Source organism: Bacillus rossius, chromosome 2, assembly GCF_032445375.1.
Source record: "Bacillus rossius redtenbacheri isolate Brsri chromosome 2, Brsri_v3, whole genome shotgun sequence".
Classification (NCBI taxonomy): Eukaryota; Metazoa; Arthropoda; class Insecta; order Phasmatodea; family Bacillidae; genus Bacillus; species Bacillus rossius.
The window spans coordinates 66,686,281-66,709,373 of record NC_086331.1 but is presented as its reverse complement, the minus strand read 5'-3'; positions in this window follow the sequence as shown (position 1 = coordinate 66,709,373).

Genomic DNA, 23,093 nt, shown 5'->3' with positions numbered 1-23,093 from the left:
CACAAGTAAGAATCCGCTTGTGTCTAATGGTCGTTCAGAATTTTTCACGAAATATGTCTGCCCCTATTAATGCTTTGCAACATATTTTTCCCCTTACTGAGGATCACCTATCTAACACTTGTTTAGAATTATTATATATTTATATATTTTTTGTCTCACACTGGCTTGAATCGCTCATGCAACTTGTGCCATAGGTATACATAGCCTATCAAATCAATCAAAAAGTTTTCAGTTCAGTTTCACCTTGTAAATAAATTTCAGATTAGGATTATAACAGCTCTACGTCTCCTAGTGCTAAAATTGTACCGTTAATAATTTCACTCGCCCAACACGCATCTTAGCCAATGGAAGACATTTTCCTCTTAAGCTGCTGAAATCCGTTTGTAACTTGAACGGGAAGGTGACATCTACATAATGTTACGATTTTAATAATCGTTGAGCGGGAAGAACTGGGTTCGTGTAGGTCCTATAGCCCAATTATTTTTTTGCACAGTTTTATTGACTGCTGATATTCACAACACTAATACATAATCTTACTTAAAATGCCTACTAATAAATTACTCGCAATCAGTATCTCAAGTCCTTACACACCGCACACCTCGCGTAACTCAAGCCGCAGCACTCCTCGTGGACCTCCGTCGCCGCCGTCAAACTTCCCTTCGCCGAGGATCCGCTCGACGTTTCACTCGGGACTCTCGCCACACCCAAAGACCCCCCTCGCCAAGGAGCTCACTCCATTTCGCCGAGCAACTCCATCGTCGCCGTCGTACTTCCCTTCGCCAACTCCGTGGCCACTGTCGCACTTCCCTTCACCGAGCCAACTCATGGAGGCCGGCGTCCAGGCTTATATAGTAGACCATGGCGCCCTTTTATAAGTGACGAGCGCGGCTGGGGCCAGTCGCGTCATCCCGTGCCGACCCCCCGCCCGAAGCTTCGAGAAAGGCGTCGGCAGCTCGCGCGAGGCAGGGCTTCGCGCGAGGAGCGGAAAGGGTTTTGGCGGGGGGCGGGGGGTAGTGACGACCCTTGTAATCCGGGCAGGCACGCGTACCATGTCTTACGTCAATGGATGGCGCATGACGTCAGTAACCGTGCGGGGTCGCCAGCCAGCTCCGAGCCTGGCATCTCGGTCTTGTCTCACGCGTTCGTAACAATAAGGATGCCTAGAATGACTGTTGACTTTTTTCGTAATAGTTTAAAACTGAAAAATGTATACACTTGTGTTGCTTCTGCCATTGGCACACGGTTTATGTGAAAAAATTTTGTCGATAAAATATCCTCAATCAAAAATGTATCGAATCACTTCCATCCCAGCTCAGACGTTCTTACAAGTCAGAAGCCAATAAGCATGTTAATTTTTTAGTATATAGAGTACTTTAGAGCTTCAGGTCATTGAGCCCACGAATTTTTCCAGTCACTGGATTGGAATATTGGAATATTTCTCGAGTAACCACAAGACGACGGTGACTTGCTGATGGCAAAACATGGAATGGTCTCAAAGCTGCAAGAGTTCGTGCAGAGAGAGAGAGAGTGAGAGAGAGAGAGAGGGCGATAGAGAGAGAGGGCGAGAGAGTGAGAGGGGGGGGGGGAGAAACAGATACTGACCGAAAGATGTCATTTTTGTTCCAGCAGTGTTTAGGCCATCACAATTATATAATTTATTATTTAAATTTCAATATATTGGTTTGATAATGCTTATCATATATTTTAATGAAATACTCGACGTTAATAGTGACTGTCTTCTAGAAATAAATTTGTGTGAATTAATTGGCGTTTACTATTAAACTCATTTTCGGGAATGGCTACAACTGTTATACTAATACGGTCTACAGACACTATGTTATGGCTTTTAAAAATATATTAATGTGTGATCTCTGCCTTGACAAAGGTTAATTTTCAAAATTAAAAGAAAAAAAAACAAAAAAAAACAGACGTTGTGGCATGAAAATTGTTTAAACCAATATGGCATCTTTTGGTCCCTATCTCTAATCTTCGAAACTGAATCTCTTCTTTTGAATGTGGGTAGCTCCGCCCGACCTGCTGTGTGTTTGCGGGCGAGTTTCGCGAGACCAGGCGGGCGTTGCCGTAACGGCCAAGCCAGATGGAGGGGTCAGCCCGAAACAACAGGGTTCTGGCATGGCGGGGAGATACTCGCCGCAGGCTTGCGGGAAGGAGGGCTGTTCGGAGGGGATTTATCGGCGGCTGGCGGTGCGACGTAGAGGTGCGCCCACCAAGCCTCGGGCCTCCGGGCGCTCTCGTCGGAGGGAATAGCAGACCCCACGTCCACACCCTACCCCCGGCCAGGCGATTTCACGACCCCCTCCCCCTCACCAGCCACAAAAAATCTATCTCCGATGAACTGTTTGTTGTGCAGCAACTTACCGAGACTCCAGTTGAGTGAAACTACAAGGGAACTTCACTACTTCGGAACACACGCAAGATCAAAAGATCGAATGGAAGACTTGTGGTATAACCTCTGGGTTGGCACACACTCATACATATACGTATATAACACTTTCTGGATAATCGCATGATAGAGGATAAATGTTCACACAGTGTTACCGTAAACAATACCTCTATCATTAAGAAATTTTTACAATTAAGAAACTTTCAGAGCATAAGAGAATCTGTATTATGACTTTTAAATTTGAATTAAGACAATACTATTCATAAAAGTCAGATGTTTATGGACTTGTGGCTGTTATGGAACAAAGTTTTTTTTTTAATAAAATAGGTAATTTTTTAAATAATAATACAATGAGTAGCAATACAAAAATCGATTGACGTAAATTTTATCCAAAACAACATAAGTCTGTGTCTTCGAATAAAATTTTACACCTTTTAAAATATCTTATTCGTAACCTTAATACTGAAATTAAGTTAATAACCAAATATTTTGAAACAACAGTGCTCTTTTTAAAATTAGAAATACACACATTTCTAAGTGGTATTAAACTAGTGATGTGTATCTCCTGTAAGGCATTGATGAATTTTTTTATTGATAATCACTTGAATTTAAGTAATTATTATTTGAACAAACTGAGAATATTACAGCATCTCACCATGCTTGTGGTACATGAAAAGGAAAGTAATGTGTTTTGTATGTGGCATTGCGAACTTCTTTACTCCACCATACCACAAAGAAAAAAAGTTTTAAAGCATTATATTTCATGTCTGACGAAGTGACGGACTTGAATATTCCTGGGAGGCGTATCGGTTCTGGCCAACAAACTGATTAAAAAGTTCATACCTAAAGTGGGATTTTATGCCTAAACTTTGGAGTCCGAGCTCAGGCATGTTCACCGATGGATAACCTTATATATTTTAAAATTTAAATTGTTTAATGTTTGGCTAACTTTGATCATCAACGATCAAACCATAAACCCCATCCCCCTTTTTTACACTAGAATAGAAATAAGTTCAGGGTGTGGTTTGTGTGTCGGCAGCCATCATAGATTGTAATGACACGGAATGCATCTTGTATGATCTTGACCTTTGACTTTGACCCTACCTTCACCCGCCATCTTGGACTCCTCTATATTAAATGTGACCATCATGAAATCAAGTGCCCCACTCACATATATTGCACTTTTCATTTCGGTAGAATATTCCACCATCTTTCATTCTGACGCCACAGCTGCCATCTTGTTTTCATCTGCTGGAGGTCGCCATTTTGAATGATGCCGCAGCTGCCATACTGTGGTTTTGTTCTGCTGGAAATCGCCATTTTGGATGATGTAATGTAAACCGCCTTTGTTTATGCTGTTTGTTCCTAGCGTGCCCCAGAATCGATCTGTCTCATGCACATAAGGTCGATGTTTTATAACCTACCAATGTTGTTAAGACCCTTATCGCCATATAAAATTAATTTTTTGTACAAAATACATTGGAAGCTAGGTGATTGGAACCATGATATGTGGGACCTCTCAGTTGAAAACATGTGCATTTGTTCACTCGGCCATCGAGACATTTACCAGACTGAGAAATTAAAAAGGTGTATGTATATATATATATATATATATATATATATATATATATATACACACACTGTACATACATACAAATATACATTTTTAATCATAAATATATTGGGACTTGTAAATATTTTAATTTTAAGGATGACTATCATTACCAGCTAGAGAGCATTGCTGCCATCTTTAATTTCAGTACTTGCTACTAGGAGGGCTAATCTCACATAGTGCACACATAATTTTCTAGAGTGCACTGCCACCATCTTGTTTTCAATACTCGATACTAGGAGCACAGTTATCACACAGTAGAGACACCATATGCTAGATGGTGCTGCAACCATATTGATATAATGTTTACCTGCGAGAGTGCATTTAGAGTAGTATTTTTTATAGAATATTTGCCATTTTGTCGGCCATCTTGTCTACCATCTATCAAATTGGTTATTTTTTAACTATACATTCGGAAAAATAAAAAATCATTAATTAAATTAATAATTGATTTATTGTTCCTATTCTTGATTCGATCTTGTTCAATGCAAAAAAAAATTAGGTTTAAAATTCTTATTTAATAAAATCAAATTTACATCTTACCAACCAAGTGACAGGTTTCGTAAAATAAAACAACAAAATTACAAAACAAAATAATTATTACATAATTTATACTTTATACAATAATACAAACAAAGAATTAGACTATTCTTTAGCATTTCTTGATTTCTGCAGCTGCCATCCACAAATAAAAGAGAGATGGAAAGCCGCACCACTTGGAATAGGATCGATCGTTTCTTCGTTTATGACTTTTCTCTACCAAATAATGTCGAGATACATCATAAGATGAATCTCTTAGGCAAAAAAAGGCCAATAACTTGTGGCCCACACCTTCTAGAATTTATTATCCTGTATAATGATATTGCGCGACTATCATGCAGCCTCTAGATATATATTCTAGGTTTGCCCAAAGTTATCATGTCAGTTAGGTAGTTACGTCTAGTTTGGCTCTAGGCCTATACAAACTGTAGTGCGGATATATTATCATTAATATTTATACTGATAAGACAATTCAGTCTGAGCTGCTCGTTCTTCAAAAATTGTAAAATTATAAATGTGAAAATATTTGTAAAAAGTGAAAGCCATCCATAAGGAATCATGAATTTAACTTTATGATCCGTTCTAATATACAAATTATGATATTATTAAATATCCTGACCAACCTCATATCTACCTTGGAATAAGTGGTGGTAGGTCAATCTGCTGGTGGCTTCCGTGGAGGAATAATCTGTCGCCATTTTTAATCGAATGAATTCGCCGGATTTCAACCGACGACTCCATAGCATAGGTAAGTTTTTAAGTTTTGTATCAAAATTTATTATATAAATTTTTAAATTTTTTCTGAAACACTAGTATATAAATTACGGATTTTCAAGATGTTGGCCGTGATGTCACTATGCATAAAGAGGAATACAATTAAAAATTTTATGAAATAAATTTTTTTAAAAACTCTAACATTTTTTCTCCAAATTTTTAGAATAAAATTTACGGATTTTCAAAATGGAGACAGTAACGAAAATTATAATGGTGAAAGTCTAGGTCATGGTTAAAGCTCACCTCCATAGACTTAGAGACTTTCTCATGAGGAATTTTATCCTCAAAGGGGACAATTCATTCCTCTGGAATTTTTGGGGATTAAATTGGAAATTTTCCCTCAAAATATAAAATTTTCTCTTGAAATAGAGAAATTATAAGGTTTTCTTTTAAGAATTTTTAATTTTTTTTTTTTTCAAATTTTGAGGAACTTTTTAAAGTCGAAGACATCCAAGATAGCCGCCTTGATGTCATTGAGGTCGGTAATCAACCTCATCCACAATTCATGCACCGAATCCAGTTCCAGGAAATACTTTTATTAGTATCTACTTATTTACCTCAAAAGAATATGTGACGACATCTGTTGGCAAAGAATCTGGAATACATTTTATTTTGAATCGAGATAGGATTAAAACGAGGACGAATATCTACAGAATCAATCATTATTTTAACAAGTTTTTTTTATGAATATTGGATTTTGCGCAAATTTTTAATTTCAATAATTATGAATTTCCAAGATGGCATCAGTAGCTTTTTGGTGGCTGGTGGATAAAAAAAATTAAAGCAGTTCTTATAATTTTTTATCATGTTTTATTAAATATTTTTTATTAAAAAAAACATTTACCAAGAATCAAACCAAAGAAAGGAATCGATAGAATCAATTGGAAGCTGGTATAGGATGAATTTATGCCTCTTTTAAAGTTTTTCAGCCTATTTTATTAAAAAAATTTTATACTAAAATGAACTCATTTGCATCGAGCAAATTTCGAACCAAGGACGGAAATCAATTTAATCTATCAGTAAATAAATAGTGACTTTTTGAGGAATTATAGTTTTTTACAAATTTCTGGCTTAATAATTACTGATATTAAAAATAGTGGATTCCAAGATGGCTGATGTGGAGTCATCTAAAATGGCCGCCGACATTCGGATCATAGGCAACGAGTGGCGGACACGCGTGAACATTGCCGAATCCTTACAATTGGTAAGCCACAACTCAGTAAGCCACCGGGTTATAGTTCCATATGAATTACATTAGGCCCGGATGCACTGTTTTACACTATTCGCAAGTATTATCGTCTTTAGAGTGTTAATTTAAAAATATAAATTTCAAGTTAATTTAAATAAGTTTAAAAATATGTTCCATTTTTTAAATATAATCTTTACTTGGAAGAGATTTTAGTATGGTTAGTAAGTAAAGTCATTGATTAAGGTTATTTATTTTTAAAAAATATTGAATGCAACATAAAAAATACTATAACACTAGGTGTTTCGCAAGGGGGCTCGAGTAAGGCGAGTTAATTAACTAACGGTTAAATTTTGTCACTAATTAGCATACCAGGGAAGTACTTGTGAGCGAACGAGTATTAATCAAGGGTGTGTGTGGGGGGGGGGGGGGGAGATCGACTTAGAATAAATGTTCTCTAGTCAATTTTTAATATCTGAATATTACATTTTCATAAAGGAAGTCAGAGGCTGCAGGACATGGTGCCTCCCGCTCAGCACTGTACCGGGCCTGTCTCCTGGCAGACGCAACAGTCGCTGGCTCGTGGGGGTGCAGTCCGCTATCCCCGACTCGGCGATGTTCTAGCGGTCCCTGTGGGAGCGTGCTGCGAGTCCAGCACACCCTTGCAGTCCGGTGCTGGAGGTTGTGGCTTCGAGTCCCGGTGAATTTGTTTCCTCTAAACTTAGTAAAATATATGTTCTATTTAATGAAGACATCATTGTTTCAGCATCAATTGAAAGCTACTATACGGATTTTAATAAACGTTTTTATTTAAAATTTATATAATTACATATTTTCACATAATTACATACTGTCATACTTAAAAAATATTTGGCAATGAAAATTACTAAAGTGTTAGAATAATAATAAAAATTAACCATCACTAGACACATGTTAAGGTTATCTGGGTTCGATTCTCGGCGTAGTTGAATCAGAGTTTTTTTTTTTGGAGTGGGAAACTATGCGGATGTTGCCGTGAGTTGTTGAGTTTTTCTCGGTGTACACCAGCTTCCTTTGGCATGCTTCATCAACATATCAGCTCAACGACCCTATACGTGTCCAATGGCCACGACGTGCACGGTACGCTGAGCTGAAATTTATTAGTGCTAATATAATAATTTATTAACAACCCGCTTTCCAAGCCATATGTTTACAGTATGCAGAGCTTCAGAAAAAAATCTCGTGATTTCATAACTGCATAAAATATCCAAATGCTGTCTGTTTACGAAAATCACTTCAGAATACGTTGAGTTTCCATGCTTCGTTTTTAAACTGTGTTTCTATAACAGTGAAAATGGCTAAAACGAGTTTTTTCATAATTATTTATTCGCATGAAACACCCAGTACAGATTCTTGAAAGCGTTCAAAAGACTTGCATTGCACATTAATCTTCATTTCTCCGACATATAATGTTATGGTGACCGCTCGAAACACAACGCACCAGTTCAAAGCCTTGCGCTTAGAGGCGATACCACGTTGAAGCACCAGTGCGCGCCACAATTTACCATCCTGCCTTACTAACAAAACTACACCCATGACTAGGCTGTTCTCTTTATTCATCCATTCATCTATTTCTACTATGAACGGTGTGACTGGAGCACGGGGGTTTTTACCGAAGACACATCGCTAGCTCCCTGCCAAAGCTCTCCGAGGCGCCACGCCGCGCCGGTCAGATGTCGCGAACCATGGCCTCTCGCATCATCAGTTATCGCGTCATTCCTCACAGGATTAGAGCTTGGCGCGACAATTAGCACGCGCTAGAGGGTGCTTTTTGTCCCCCTCCCACGCTCTTCATCAGCTGGGGCGAGATAACCGCTTTGTTCAGCGCGCGACAAACTATCGGATTACCACCTTCCCCCACAACCCATCACCCAGGACTCAGCGCCCACAAACAACTATTCTATACCGCCCCCGTCGTGTCTGCACTGACCTGCGGTCCCAGCAGCAGGTTACAGAGTTAATTATTAATAATTGATGTCATTAGAATTTATAAGGGAATTTTTTTCATAACATATTTCTGTACGTCTCGTGTTTTGTTGTTGGGTCGCAAATGCTTTCACCAGATATTTTACTAATAGTTATTTTCGAGCTTTAAAACGTAAGTAGGGATAGCGAAGGACTTTGATTACAACTAGGGCTAGGGGGTGCGGGCGGTAAGATCACTGTGTTAAGGATAGGCCCAATAGAAGGGAGGTAGGGGAAGAGGCTATGCTATTCCTATCCCAGGCGGAAGGGGGACCCCCCAAGAGGTGGAGGGGGTAGGAGGGTGTGTTATTCTCGGTCTAGAGGCGGCCATTTTGTTTCCTATCAACATGTGGTTGCTTGGGGTGGGCATGGCAGGTGGGTGGGGCGTGGCAGGTGGGTGTGCCTCCACGTGGAGTTATCTTTGGAACGCGTCGTCTGTTCGGGGATGACGTCTGCTGTGGTTCATTCTTCAGGAGCTGGGAGGCGTTGCTGTGTAGCGCTGAAATTATTTTTACTAATAATAAAAACGAGGCGGCACCGGCTGGGGTGTGATCCGGGGGACGCAAGTATGGTCGAGTTTGGAAGGCAGCGATCTTAACGGCTAGACCACGAATCAGTTGAACTGTAAAGAAAGAAATAATGAATACACGTTACAGTATTAGGTATGTGTCCATATATTCTAAGAGAGGTGGTGGGGTGGGGGGACGCCACCTCCGAGTACTAGCTATGATATAAGCCGCCATCTTTAATACCAACTCTCGCCCCAGAGAGCGCGCCAGTCAACCGTCATCTTGTTTTCGTCTGCTGGGACTCCATGCACAGTGCGCACCAGAGACAATTATATTAATGACGTCTTTTAAAATACCACAGTAGTAGATATTTAAAAAAAATATTTTAAATAATTTTTTATATGTATTTAAAAAAATCATAGTAGGAGTCAAAGAGAGAGACAGCCATCTTTATTATAGTGCTAGTTCACAGTTAAGTTCAAAGAGAGAGACCGCCATGTTTTATAGTACTGGGTGATGGTGGGATACTTAAAAAGAAAGTTTAAATAATAAAGACCTGTATTTTCATTGTCTACCACTATAACCAAGCTATAGGCATATTTATTACAAGTATGCTTACAGTGCTAGCTTACAGCAATATTTTTATACTTAGTAATATTTCTGTATAGTATTTAAAAATATATACTTAAATGTATTTAGTATTCCACTTATTAAATATTTTTACCTATAGTAACAAAGTTCTTGATTTCTTATTATATTTTTGCTGTTATTTTTTAAATTGTGATAGCTTGCTTTTTTTATATAGTCCTTAGGTATTTTTAAAATGTATTATAATGTCAAGAATACTAGTATTTCTTCAGTCGAAATTTTCGCTCTCCGTCGTGACGTGTTCCCCCCCCCCCCCCCCCCTTTCTGTTTTAATAATTACCCAGACAGCCTCACACGTAGGGAAGCCGCCAGCCAGCCCTCAAAGCCGCGGTTGTTTGCTAGAGGTCGCCATATTGGATCCTACTTATTGTTTTTGTCCACTAGAGTGCACTACCTTTATGCGCGCAGGCCTCGCTCCCCGACCGTGTCGCCAACACGGATAAAACTCCACTGAAACCATGATCTTTACATGTAAAGTACTTGTTGAAATAACTTCAAAGCACGAAAAACTATGGGAACTAAAATCTAGTCTTCAAATTAGTAACTTGCGACCAAAAACATAAAATCATTAGTGTATATACCAGAGTCGAAACCAGGTACCATACTTCGAAGGTCGACACTTGGAAAATTATAAGGAGCGAAAATTTACAGCAAGACACCTTATAGCTTAACACACATGTTTCATGCATCCAACATTCTTATTAGTAATCCGTGATGAAGGAGTGAGTAACCTGAATCGCACTGATACAGTCCATCGAGAGCACCATTCCCTGGCTCGGTTTATTTGTTGACATCTTAATATTTAATATCGATACAGTAGTGTTAAACAATACCATGTTATGATTTATAGGTGAGAATAATTTCACATCAGATTCGCTCTATCGGTACTATCCATCGCAATAACCTACTAGTTTTATCTACACATGTATTACATTTGTTACTAGTATTTTTTTTATGATAGTAAGTAGTCTTTAATCTACAACCTAGCAAGCGAGTGATTTTCTTCTCTTTTTAATCTTCGAACGTCGTAAGTTGGTAACATTATGTCCGCATTCACCCGATGCATATTTTTTTATCTTATACAAATAATTTATTAACAGGAAAATAGATTCATCAAATATAAGAAATGTAAATTTTAAGATTCTGATTTACTGAGGTAATTTAAAAAAAATTCCCAAATTGATTCTACTTTTAAAGTTATAACTTATTATGTTAGATATATGTTCTAAAATACGTTTATGTCTCCAAAGTATAAATGAGGGGCAAGAGTCCGCATGGGGCAAGAATCCTAAGACGTGGTAGTTATCGCCGTCACCGTTAGATAACTTCAGCGTTCATAAAGGGAGCTTTCTGAATGCGCTACAGTCTCGGGACGCAGCTGGTTAGCGAGCAGCGGCCATTTGTACGAGTGTAATTAGAAATATAGGCTACGCTTTGAGTGATATTTGATGTAATTTTTTTGTGCTATAAACGTATAGGCAGAACCGCGACGAATTTTATTTGTCGAATAATAAGTACATCCATGCAACAGGTATGTATTTTTCTTGTATTCGTATAAGGTTGTAATTTTAATCGTGCTTCTGTGAAGTGCGGATGACGAATTACAATTTCTTTGGTGTGTCGGAGCAAGTTTCCTGGGGCAAGAGTCCGCACAAACAATTATGCGGACTCTTGGCCCATAACATCAAACATTTGATACTAAACACACACAATTTTTTTTTAATATTCACAAAACGTTTAAAGTTTGATTGTTCAACAAAAATATTACTAACGTTTAAAATTAATAGGTACTAAAATCAAATATAAGCTATTTTTTTTCCATTGATAACAGTTTTCTGCGATTAAACAATAAAACAATTAAATAATTCTAACATAATTAGTAGTATATAATAGGGCATCCGGGCACTGGCTTCTGGCTGTGGATTGAAGATTGTCGGTCAGCCTATTGGATTGTGTCGTAACGGCGGCCATCCTGGATAAGCGTAACGGGACACAACGTAACGGGACATAACGTAACGGGACAAGTAGATCACGGCGGCCATCTTGGATCCGCCGACGTAATTGTGTTCTAGAATATTCCGGCGGTGTGTTTTCCGCCATTTTGAATTATGACGTCACCGTTGCAGTTTCCGTTACGGCCGCCATCTTTAAAATATTTATTTATTATCCGATTTTAATGAAATTTTTTTTAAAAATTATAAAAAAATAGATTTAATAAAATTTTAATAAATTTTTTATAAAAATATACGTTAACGACACAGAGTTCGCAGTCGTCGGTTCGAACCCGACAAGTGCAAAAAAATTAAAATGGCAACCGATCCAACCCTCACAGTGGCTGCTGGCATACTGACCCCCACCACATGTTTCATAGCATATATATCATCCGGTAGTATGACGTCATGTACGCCATCTTGAAATTTGGACGCCATCTTGAAAATCTTTATTTATTATCCGATTTTAATGAAAAAAATTCCAAAATTCATCAAAAAATTAACTTATTTGAATTATATTTGATTATATCGATGTACGTCCTTGGTTCGATTCCCGGCGAGAGTAAATGGTCGATCCTTCCTCCATGAAAGCTACCTAGACTGATCTACCATCACCAATACCAAGGTTCATATATCGTCAACTGGTATGGCGTCATGTCCACCATCTTGTCTTCATCCACTGGAGACCACCATCTTGTTTTCGTCTGCTAGAGTGTGCTGATACCATGTTAGTATAACTATCTGGTTACCACACCTTTGACCTTGACCTTGAAATTTTACCTTGACATTGAAATTTGACCTTGACCTTGACTTTGAAAATTGACCTTGACCTTGAACTTGAACTTTGACCTTGACCTTGAAATTTGACCTTAACCTTGAAATTTGACCTTGACCTTGAAATTTTACCTTGACCTTGAAATTTTACCTTGACCTTGAACTTTGAACTTGACCTTGAAATTTAACCTTGACCTTGAAATTTGACCTTGACCTTGAATTTGACCTTGGCCTTGAAATTTCACTTCGTCCTTGTCGACCATCATGGACCCGACATTTTATGTTCAGTAGATGCTACCAGGAGCTACCACCTGCTGGAGTACGCCATCTTGTGTGTGTACTCGTATTATAGAGTACATTTCCATCTGGATAATTTTATTCTAACCCACTACAGTGCAGTAATCATTTATTACCGAGGTGCCCCCGCCATCTTGAAATTCGGCCGCCATCTTGAAATCATGTAATAATGTAGCTAGAAAAGCGGGAAAAAATCTAAAATTCATCAAAAAAATCACTCATTAACTTACATATTGATTCGATCGGCTCCAGTCCTTGGTTCGATACCCGATCGATGCAATAATGTTTAATTTTATGTAAAAAAATTATAATTTCAATAAACCATGTTCAACATTCGTAAAGAGACTTCAAATCCTCTACTACCACCATCCTTTCAGACATCAAGACCACCATATTGGAAATTCGTAATTGTAATACTAGAGATTCGGAAAAAAGTTCAAAATTCATTTAATAAATTTGTAATCAATATACTGATTGATTAGATCGACTAAGGTCCTTGGTTCGATCCCTGCCCGATACAAATCAACTTTAATTTAAAAAAAGTACCAGAAAAGTGTAAGGTTCGAGAAATAAAACCACCGCAATTTCTTTTTAAAAACTTTTATTACATACATACTAAGTAGCATACGAATGTATGTCCTGCGGCAGGCTTCAGGCTGTGGAGCCTGTGGAGCCGACCGCCATCTTGGATTGTGACGTCACGGCGGCCATCTTGGACTCAAAAATTCCTCAAAATTAACTCAAAATGACTCAAAATTTCCCGTTTTAAGAAAAAAATTCCCGTTTTCGAGGGAAAAATTCCCGATCCGAGGGAAGATTTCCTATTTTATTTCTTAAAAATCCCAGCGGCTGAAAATTCCTAAAACTGGCTTAAGCATCCTTAACTCAAGCCAACGTTAAGCCATTTATTGGATTATGACGTCACCGTTGCAGTTTCCGTTACGCCCGCCATCTTTAACTTTTTTATTTACTATCCGATTTTAATGAAATTTTTTTAAAAATTATAAAAAAATTCAATTATTAAAATTTTAATAAATTTTTTATAAAAAATATACTTTTACGACACTGAGATCGGAGTCCTCGATTCGACCCTGTCGAGGGCAAAAAAAATTTAAAATGGCGGCCGATCCTTCTTCACAGTGGCTGCAGGCAGACTGACTCCCACCACTTTTTTTCAAAACATATATATCGTCACCTAGTATGATGTCATGTCCGCCATCTTGTCTTCGTTGCTGGAGACCACCATCTTGTTTTCGTCGGCGAGAGTGCGCTGACGCCATGTTAGTTTAGTTCTTATCCGCCAGAGTGCAGTAATAATTTATTATTGCTGTGACACCCGCCATCTTGTCATTTGGCCGCCATCTTGAAAATCCGTAATTATTTAGCTGTAAATTCGGGAAAAATTCCAAAATTCATTAAATAAATCACTCATCATTGTACAGATTGATTCGATCAGTTTGAGTCCTTGGTTCGATACCCGATCGATACAATAATGTTTAATTTTATGTAAAAAATAATAATTTCAATAAACCATGTTCCAAATTCTTAAAGAGACTTTAAATCCTCTACTACTATCATCGTATAAGCCATCAACACCACCATCTTGGAAAATTCGTAATTATATTGCTAGAGATTCGGGAAAAAGTTCAGAAATCATTAAATAAATTTCCAATCAATGTACCGATTAATTAGATCGACTTAGATCCTTGGTACGATTCTGGACGATGAAAAAAATAATTAAATGTAACAATTTAACATAATACTAACAGGTTCGAGGAATTAAACACCACAAGTTCTTTTACAAACATAATATTTATTACATAATTTCTATTCTACTACAGGATCACTTACGAAAGCCAGCAACGTTATAATCAATCATTTAGTTCCACATCGGTGTGAAATGACTAATTCTTAGCTCCAATCGGTTTATAGTAGACAGAGTCCAACCAGAACCTTTACTGACATAGTTCTCCTTGAAATCTAGCGAAGCCATCCTTCTTTTGCGATCGTTGGTGAGCATCCCGCATCCCGCATAAAAAAACTAAATATTATTTACCTGCAAGCAACATGTGGCGACATGTGTTGTTGAAAAGCAGAACTACATGCATAAAGTACTTTTGCATAAGATATATTAATTCTCGCTGATGAAACATGAAAAAATTTATATTTAAGTATTGGATCTAATTTAAAACATTCAATTGGTATCTGGCATTAGTCTCAGTAACTTATATGAATTCCGATTTGGGATCTGACGCTGTATCGAAAGAACATAGGTGTTAGTTTTGCAGCAAAGAGTTTATCTTGAGAAAGAATAAAAGACAACACGAGAAGAATGACTGTGTTAAAAATCCACTGCGCAATATGATAAGTTGTGTTCGATGTAGCAAGTCGTTTACGCGGAGAGAGAGCCTAAAAAGACATGGCAGAACTTGTAGCGCCAAGCCTGCGTACAAGCTAGAGGACAACGATGAATCTACTAGCCTAAGGAAGAGTGATCTGCAGAAATAAGTAAATAATTAAAATTATAAAAATTTAATGTTTTTATTTCCTGTATTCTAATATCAAATTAAGACTTAGATCTCGCAACTTGTGCTTCCTTTTGCCTTTTTTGTTGATGGAGCTTCCATTAGTGCTTCCTTATTCGATGGTACTTCCAAAATTTGCTTCCTTATTCGATGTTGGTGCTGCCTTTTCGTTGTCGGTGCTTCCAAATGTGCTGCCTTTTGGTTGTCAGTGCTTCCAAATGTGCTGCCTTTTGGTTGTCGGTGCTTCCAAATGTGCTGTCTTTTCGTTGTCGTTGCTTCCAAATGTGTTGTCTTTTCGATGATGGTGCTTCCAAATGTGCTACCTTTTCGTAGTCGGTGCTTCCAAATGTGCTGCCTTTTCGTTGTCGGTGCTTCCAAATGTGCTGCCTTTTCGTAGTCGGTGCTTCCAAAATGTGCTTCCTTATTCGATGGTGTTGCTGCCTTTTCGTTGTCGGTGCTTCCAAATGTGCTACCTTTTCGTTGTCGGTGCTTCCAAATGTGCTACCTTTTCGTTGTCGGTGCTTTCAAATGTGCTGTCTTTTCGTTGTCGGTGCTTCCAAATGTGCTGCCTTTTCGTTGATGGTGCTTCCAAATGTGCTGCCTTTTCGTTGATGGTGCTTCCAAATGTGCTGCCTTTCGTAGTCGGTGCTTCCAAATGTGCTGCCTTTTCGTTGTCGGTGCTTCCAAATGTGCTGTCTTTTCGTTGTCGGTGCTTCCAAATGTGCTGTATTTTCGTTGTCGGTGCTTCCAAATGTGCTGCCTTTTCGATGATGGTGCTTCCAAATGTGCTGCCTTTTCGTAGTTGGTGCTTCCAAATGTGCTGCCTTTTCGTTGTCGGTGCTGTCAAATGTGCTGCCTTTACGTTGTCGGTGCTGTCAAATGTGCTGCCTTTTCGTAGTCGGTGCTTCCGAATGTGCTACCTTTTCGTTGACGGTGCTTCCAAATGTGCTGCCTTTTCGTAGTCGGTGCTGTCAAATGTGCTGCATTTTCGTTGTCGGTGCTTCGGAATGTGCTGCCTTTTTGTAGTCGGTGCTTCCGAATGTGCTGTCTTTTCGTTGTCGGTGCTTCCAAATGTGCTGTCTTTTCTTTGACGGTGCTTCCAAATGTGCTGTATTTTCGTTGTCGGTGCTTCCAAATGTGCTGCCTTTTTTGTTAATGGTGCTTCTATTTTTTTAAATGTTTTTTGACTCTAGTATTTTAGTAAATTGATCTTGATTTGACTAGCGTATTATTCAAACCGGTTAATGTATACAAACGAGTCCAAGACAGCAGGACGCTCAGTTTGTTACTGACGTCGACGGTGTACGGATCATCTAGTTTGTTTCTTCTGGTGTATAAGTCGTGTAATTGCCTGTTCTTGAGACTTCGATAGCATCTTTACCGACTTTAACGTCGAACTCGATGGAGGATGTACCATCGACTACGGGAACCATGACGCCAGCGACGAAGATGATGGAGCAGATCCCGTTGGCAACGCCTCTGACAACACTGGAGGAGACTTCATCAGATGTGATACCACCAGCAGAAGAGACTTTTATGCCGGTAATGCTGTCTGTGCAGGAAAACTCGACAAACTTCGTTTCGCCCTCGATGGAGACTTCAATGGATGCCGAATCGACAACAACTAACGAACATCGGTGCTGTTACTGTGACAAGATTTTCTCAAACAGCAGCAATTGCTGACGGCATGAGAAGAGAGAATGTGCCAAGAACCTTTATCGTAAAATGTTTGTTGTGAGAAATGTTTTAAGCAGTTTGCTAGAAAAGATAATATGAAAACGCACATGAAGGCATGCAAAGGTCCTGCTGTGCGGCAGAAAGTAAAGGTTTCGGTGCAACAACGATGCATTGATGTTCATAAGAGTATGCCTGGAGATGGTAAAATCGTAGTAACATCGACATCTGGATCAGGTCTGAAAGGTTCGTCTTCATCACCACGGTATCCTTGCAGCTACTGTGATACGACGTTCGCATTTTCCCATGATGCACGAAGACATGAGCGGAGCAAATGCACGAAGAATCCTTCTCGTATGAAGTTTCGATGTGATGAGTGCCTTAAATGGTTTACTCGAATTGACAGTTTGCGACATCATGCGAAAAAAATGTAAAGGTGGAGTCTATGCTCCTACTGCTGAACTACCTGCTGCCATTTCGACTCCTCGCTTTAGATTGGAGACTCGTGAGTGTACAAGCAAAAAAACAGATGTGCAGAAACGTATTGCTATGACGTCTGAACATGAAAATAAACCTAAGACTGTGTTCGGTGCATTACAAGTAAACGATAATGGCTTCTACTTAGCGCAGTCTGCATTTCGTGGAACGTTGAAAGACTATTATTATCTAAATACGTTCGGTGAGTCGAAGGACATTTGTACTTTTCTTGATGATATCAGACAGGACATAATCAATCAGCTTACTGATAACATAGCAACAAACGGACCTTTGAAGTATAACTTGTGGTTGGACTGTTTATATGGAAAGCCATATTCGTTAGATGACAAAGTGAAGAAGTGTGCATTCAAGACATCGGCTGCAGTAATTTACAGTTCTGACAATGTGAAGCAAACTGTTAAAAACGGTATCCAGAAACTCCGTCAAGAAGAGGAGAACTATGTCAGTAAAGGTTCTGGTTGGACTCTGTCTAGTATAAACCGATTGGAGTTAAGAATTAGTCATTTCACACCGATGTGGAACTAAATGATTGATTATACAGTTGCTGGCTTTCGTAAGTGATCCTGTAGTAGAATAGAAATTATGTAATAAATATTATGTTTGTAAAAGAACTTGTGGTGTTTAATTCCTCGAACCTGTTAGTATTATGTTAAATTGTTACATTTAATTATTTTTTTCATCGTCCAGAATCGTACCAAGGATCTAAGTCGATCTAATTAATCGGTACATTGATTGGAAATTTATTTAATGATTTCTGAACTTTTTCCCGAATCTCTAGCAATATAATTACGAATTTTCCAAGATGGTGGTGTTGATGGCTTATACGATGATAGTAGTAGAGGATTTAAAGTCTCTTTAAGAATTTGGAACATGGTTTATTGAAATTATTATTTTTTACATAAAATTAAACATTATTGTATCGATCGGGTATCGAACCAAGGACTGAAACTGATCGAATCAATCTGTACAATGATGAGTGATTTATTTAATGAATTTTGGAATTTTTCCCGAATTTATAGCTAAATAATTACGGGTTTTCAAGATGGCGGCCAAATGACAAGATGGCGGGTGTCACAGCAATAATAAATTATTACTGCACTCTGGCGGATAAGAACTAAACTAACATGGCGTCAGCGCACTCTCGCCGACGAAAACAAGATGGTGGTCTCCAGCAACGAAGACAAGATGGCGGACATGACATCATACTAGGTGACGATATATATGTTTTGAAAAAAAGTGGTGGGAGTCAGTCTGCCTGCAGCCACTGTGAAGAAGGATCGGCCGCCATTTTAAATTTTTTTTGCCCTCGACGGGGTCGAATCGAGGACTCCGATCTCAGTGTCGTAAAAGTATATTTTTTATAAAAAATTTATTAAAATTTTAATAATTGAATTTTTTTATAATTTTTAAAAAAATTTCATTAAAATCGGATAGTAAATAAAAAAGTTAAAGATGGCGGGCGTAACGGAAACTGCAACGGTGACGTCATAATCCAATAAATGGCTTAACGTTGGCTTGAGTTAAGGATGCTTAAGCCAGTTTTAGGAATTTTCAGCCGCTGGGATTTTTAAGAAATAAAATGGGAAATTTTCCCTCTGATCGGGAATTTTTCCCTCGCAAACGGGATTTTTTTTTTAAAACGGGAAAATTTGAGTCATTTTGAGTCAATTTTGAGGAATTTTGAGGAATTTTTGAGTCCAAGATGGCCGCCGTGACGTCACAATCCAAGATGGCGGTCGGCTCCACAGGCTCCACAGCCTGAAGCCTGCCGCAGGACATACATTTGTATACTACTATACTACACTACTACAAGTACAAAAAAAATACACAGTCAAATTACTAAAGCCTTTTGGATTCCTCGATTCAAACAGTCTTCTTAATGGACGAAGTAAGTATTTTACATGACTTTAAATGTCTATCCGTTCCGTTCATCACCGCAGCCAGAGACGGGCGGAAGTTCATATCACTTATATATAGTCTCATCAGCTGGTTCAACACATAAGTCAAAACAATAACCATGTTCATTATACTCACACTTAACTTTCTCGGAGCATTTTTTATAATGATGTAAGCTATCGAGACGTGAAATTAGTTTATTACATTTTATACACTGAAACATTACTCTTTGAGCATTATTCTGACAGCTGCTTCTTTCATGTCTGCGCGCATTTGTAGGTTTAGTAAAAGATGCGCCACAATATTTGCATTGATGCGCTGTACGCTCTGCATTAATTGAAGTCTGGAATGCAGATGATAAAAATTCAGCTGATGGTGGAACAGCATATATCGAAGTCTCCTCCAGTGTTATCATCGGCGTTGCCAACGGGATCTGCTCCAACATCGTCGGCGCTGATGTCATGGTTCCCGCAGTCGATGGTACAACCTCCATCGAGTTCGTCGTTAAAGTCGGTAAAGATGCCATCGAAGTCTCAAGAACAGGCAATTACACGACTTACGCACCAGAAGAAACAAACTAGGTGATCCTTACACCGACGACGTCAGTAACAAACTGAGCATCCTGCTGTCTAGGACTCGCTTATATACATGCACCGTATGTAATAATACGCTAGTCAAATCAAGAACCATTTACAATAATACTAGAGTCAAAACAAAATTAAAAAAAGAAGGACCATCAACGAAAAGGCAGCACATTTGGAAGCACCGACAACGAAAAGGCAGCACATTTGAAAGCACCGACAACGAAAAGGCAGCAAATTTGGAAACACCGACAACGAAAAGGCAGCACATTCGGAAGCACCGACAACGAAAAGGCAGCACATTTGGAAGCACCGACAACGAAAAGGCAGCACATTTGTAAGCACCGACAACGAAAAGGCAGCACATTTGGAAGCACCGACAACGAAAAGGCAGCGCATTTGGAAGCACCGACAACGAAAAGGCAGCACCATCATCAAAAAGGCCGCACATTTGTCATTGGCTCCAATATTCATTGGCTCCAATATTCATTGGCTCCATTATTCATTGGTTCCATCAGTCTATTGATTCCATCAGTCTAGTGACTCCATCAGTCATTGGCTCCTACAGTCATTAGCTCCAACTGTCATTTGTCTCACCAACTCCAAATATATTTGGCTAGAATTCTACGAGTTTAAGAGACTATGAGGCCATAAGACTACGAGTCTTAACAGGTAATTTGCCAGGCTATAATACAAGTGAGATTGAGATATTTACTGTGGTGCCAGGGCGGTCCCAGTGACCGCCAGTGTTTGCTGCAACTGCCGATACGAAACCTTTACTCCTTGCCACAGGACTGCCTTGCAATGGATAGTCCCAGCTATTCCGGACTGCCATGGCACCGCACAATAACCAGACACTGTTGGTTTGTAATTTCCTCAATTATGGATATTTTTTTATGATTACAAAATTACTTAATTTTGTCTTCTTTTGTACTTGAAGTAGTATAATTTTGGGAACATATTTTCAATATTACACAAAAAATATAATTCATTAAAATGAAGTAAAATTATCAAAATATTTCACTAATTTCATAGTTGGTTTTAGGCTTAGTAAAATGAGAAAAAAAAGGGGGGGGGGTTAGGGGAGAATTTTTTTTATGATTCAAACAATTTATGTATTGAAGTGAAAAAATTTACAACTAACCACAGTACAAACTAGAAACAAACAAAACCCATTTCCACCAAATAATAACACAAACAAGATACAAACAAATTCCCTTCTTACGTGGCATAGATAAGCAAACATGATGTAATTATTATCTCAAAATAACTACACACAAAGAAACGTAAGAAACACAGTATTTATTTTCCCAAATAACTACATAAATAACCAAGATACAAACAAATGCCTTATCTGTACTAAATAATTACACAAACAAAACAAATATATGCATTTTTTAAAAAAAATGTAATTCAGTCAATGAGCTGCATTGAAGCAAGAAAAAGCTGTAAAATGGTTTGTCGGGACATTCTGCGCAGTATGTAACCACTTTCTTCATTTTGCTTTTTGTGATGAGTCCACATTTTTTCTTTTGTTTGCAGCCTTTGCACCCTTTCCGTACCTTCCTATTATCACTTTCCATTTTTTTCTAGTGTGTGCCTTGGTCGTTTCGTCAACATTGGCCTTTCTACTTCTGGTTCAACTTGCAAAAGGAAGTGTTTCAAAAGGATTTCTTTGAACTCCGTTATGCTGATCTTACTATTTGTTATCAGTTTGTAGATGATGTGGCTGTTCACCATACTTGTACCAAATATTAGCTCCAAGGCAACTTTCTTGTACCAAAACAAACTCTTCCTGAGTGATGTATTGTAGTTATCACAGTTCCTCGTTTTGTTTTTACTTTGCCCATTTCGTTTCCATGTTTTGTGGATAGCATTATAACATTTCTCTTGTCCTTCCAGTTTAGAACAAGGATTCCCTCTTGGCTCTCTTTCGACACCAGTTCTCCTTTTTTTAGTTTGGCTTTGACATCTACTGGCAAATTCTTCCTGTTCTTGCGCAGTGTACCTAGTAAGTGGGTATCCAAAATTACAAAAAATTTTAGCATTTCTACTCTATCTACTGGGGTCCAGTTGGCTAATCTGCTGTTTTTACTAATGCTTTCTTCAACAATGCCCTTTGTAATACTTTGCTCTGCATAGCGATTGGTTTCAAGTACCATCATATAAATAATTTCGTCAGTTATGAACAAATGAACAGTCCTCGGGACTAGCATTTGCCAAATATGCTTGCATTTGGGGATCAATTACAGGCTTCTTTTGGAAGGTAAACATTTTAGACCTACATTGTGGATCTTCCCAAACTACTTCAAATGCCGGAAATTCTCTTTCTTGTGTTTCTGTCAATCCATCTTCAATTATTGGTTCTAGCACTACTCTATTATTAGACTCTGGCACGTAACTTACAATAACACTTTCACCACTGTTTCTTGAATAGTACTTCTTTTTTTTTGATGCATTGAGGCTCAACTGCTTCATCATCAGATGATGTACTACAGCTAGGTGAAGGCGCAAAGTCAGGGTCATCGGACAAAGAGTCGGCACCTCTTTGAAGCTCTTCAGGCTCCGAGTCTGTAAACAGATAGCAAATAAGATAATTATTTATGTAAAATAGTAAAGCATAAATATTTCGAACAGATAGTGTATATTTAGTGACAGGAAGATTTTGCGAGATTTCGCACCACTTTCAGTGTCTTACGTGAGCACCTGCAGCTCTACTTTGTGTTCAGTTATTGGCTGTTTGGTCTCTCAGCGTCTGGGGGTTCTCCACGCAAATCATACAAGTGTATGCAATGAAAGAAAGTGGGGCAAAATTATTTTGGCGAAAACTTGTTGTCTCTAAATATATTACAATTAGCATGCCTTACCTGTTGATGCATCCGCAATAGAACTTTGCTCTTGGGCTAACTGCACAATATGATTTGTCGTTGACGAAAACATACTGTCACATTAGTAGCTAGACTCACACTGAGCCTTAGGCTCCCGCGAAGGCAGAACGATGCAACAGGAAGCGTATCAGTCACTGTGCAGACGAGTCACACTCCCTCACTCGCCTACCCATCCCTTTTCATTTTGCCAGGGCGGTCCCTAGTACCACCGGTCTTTTGTCTCATGCCAAGGCAGTCCCTTGGACCGCTCTCAAAATTGTGATGTTTTAAGACATCTGAACATATTTTTAAT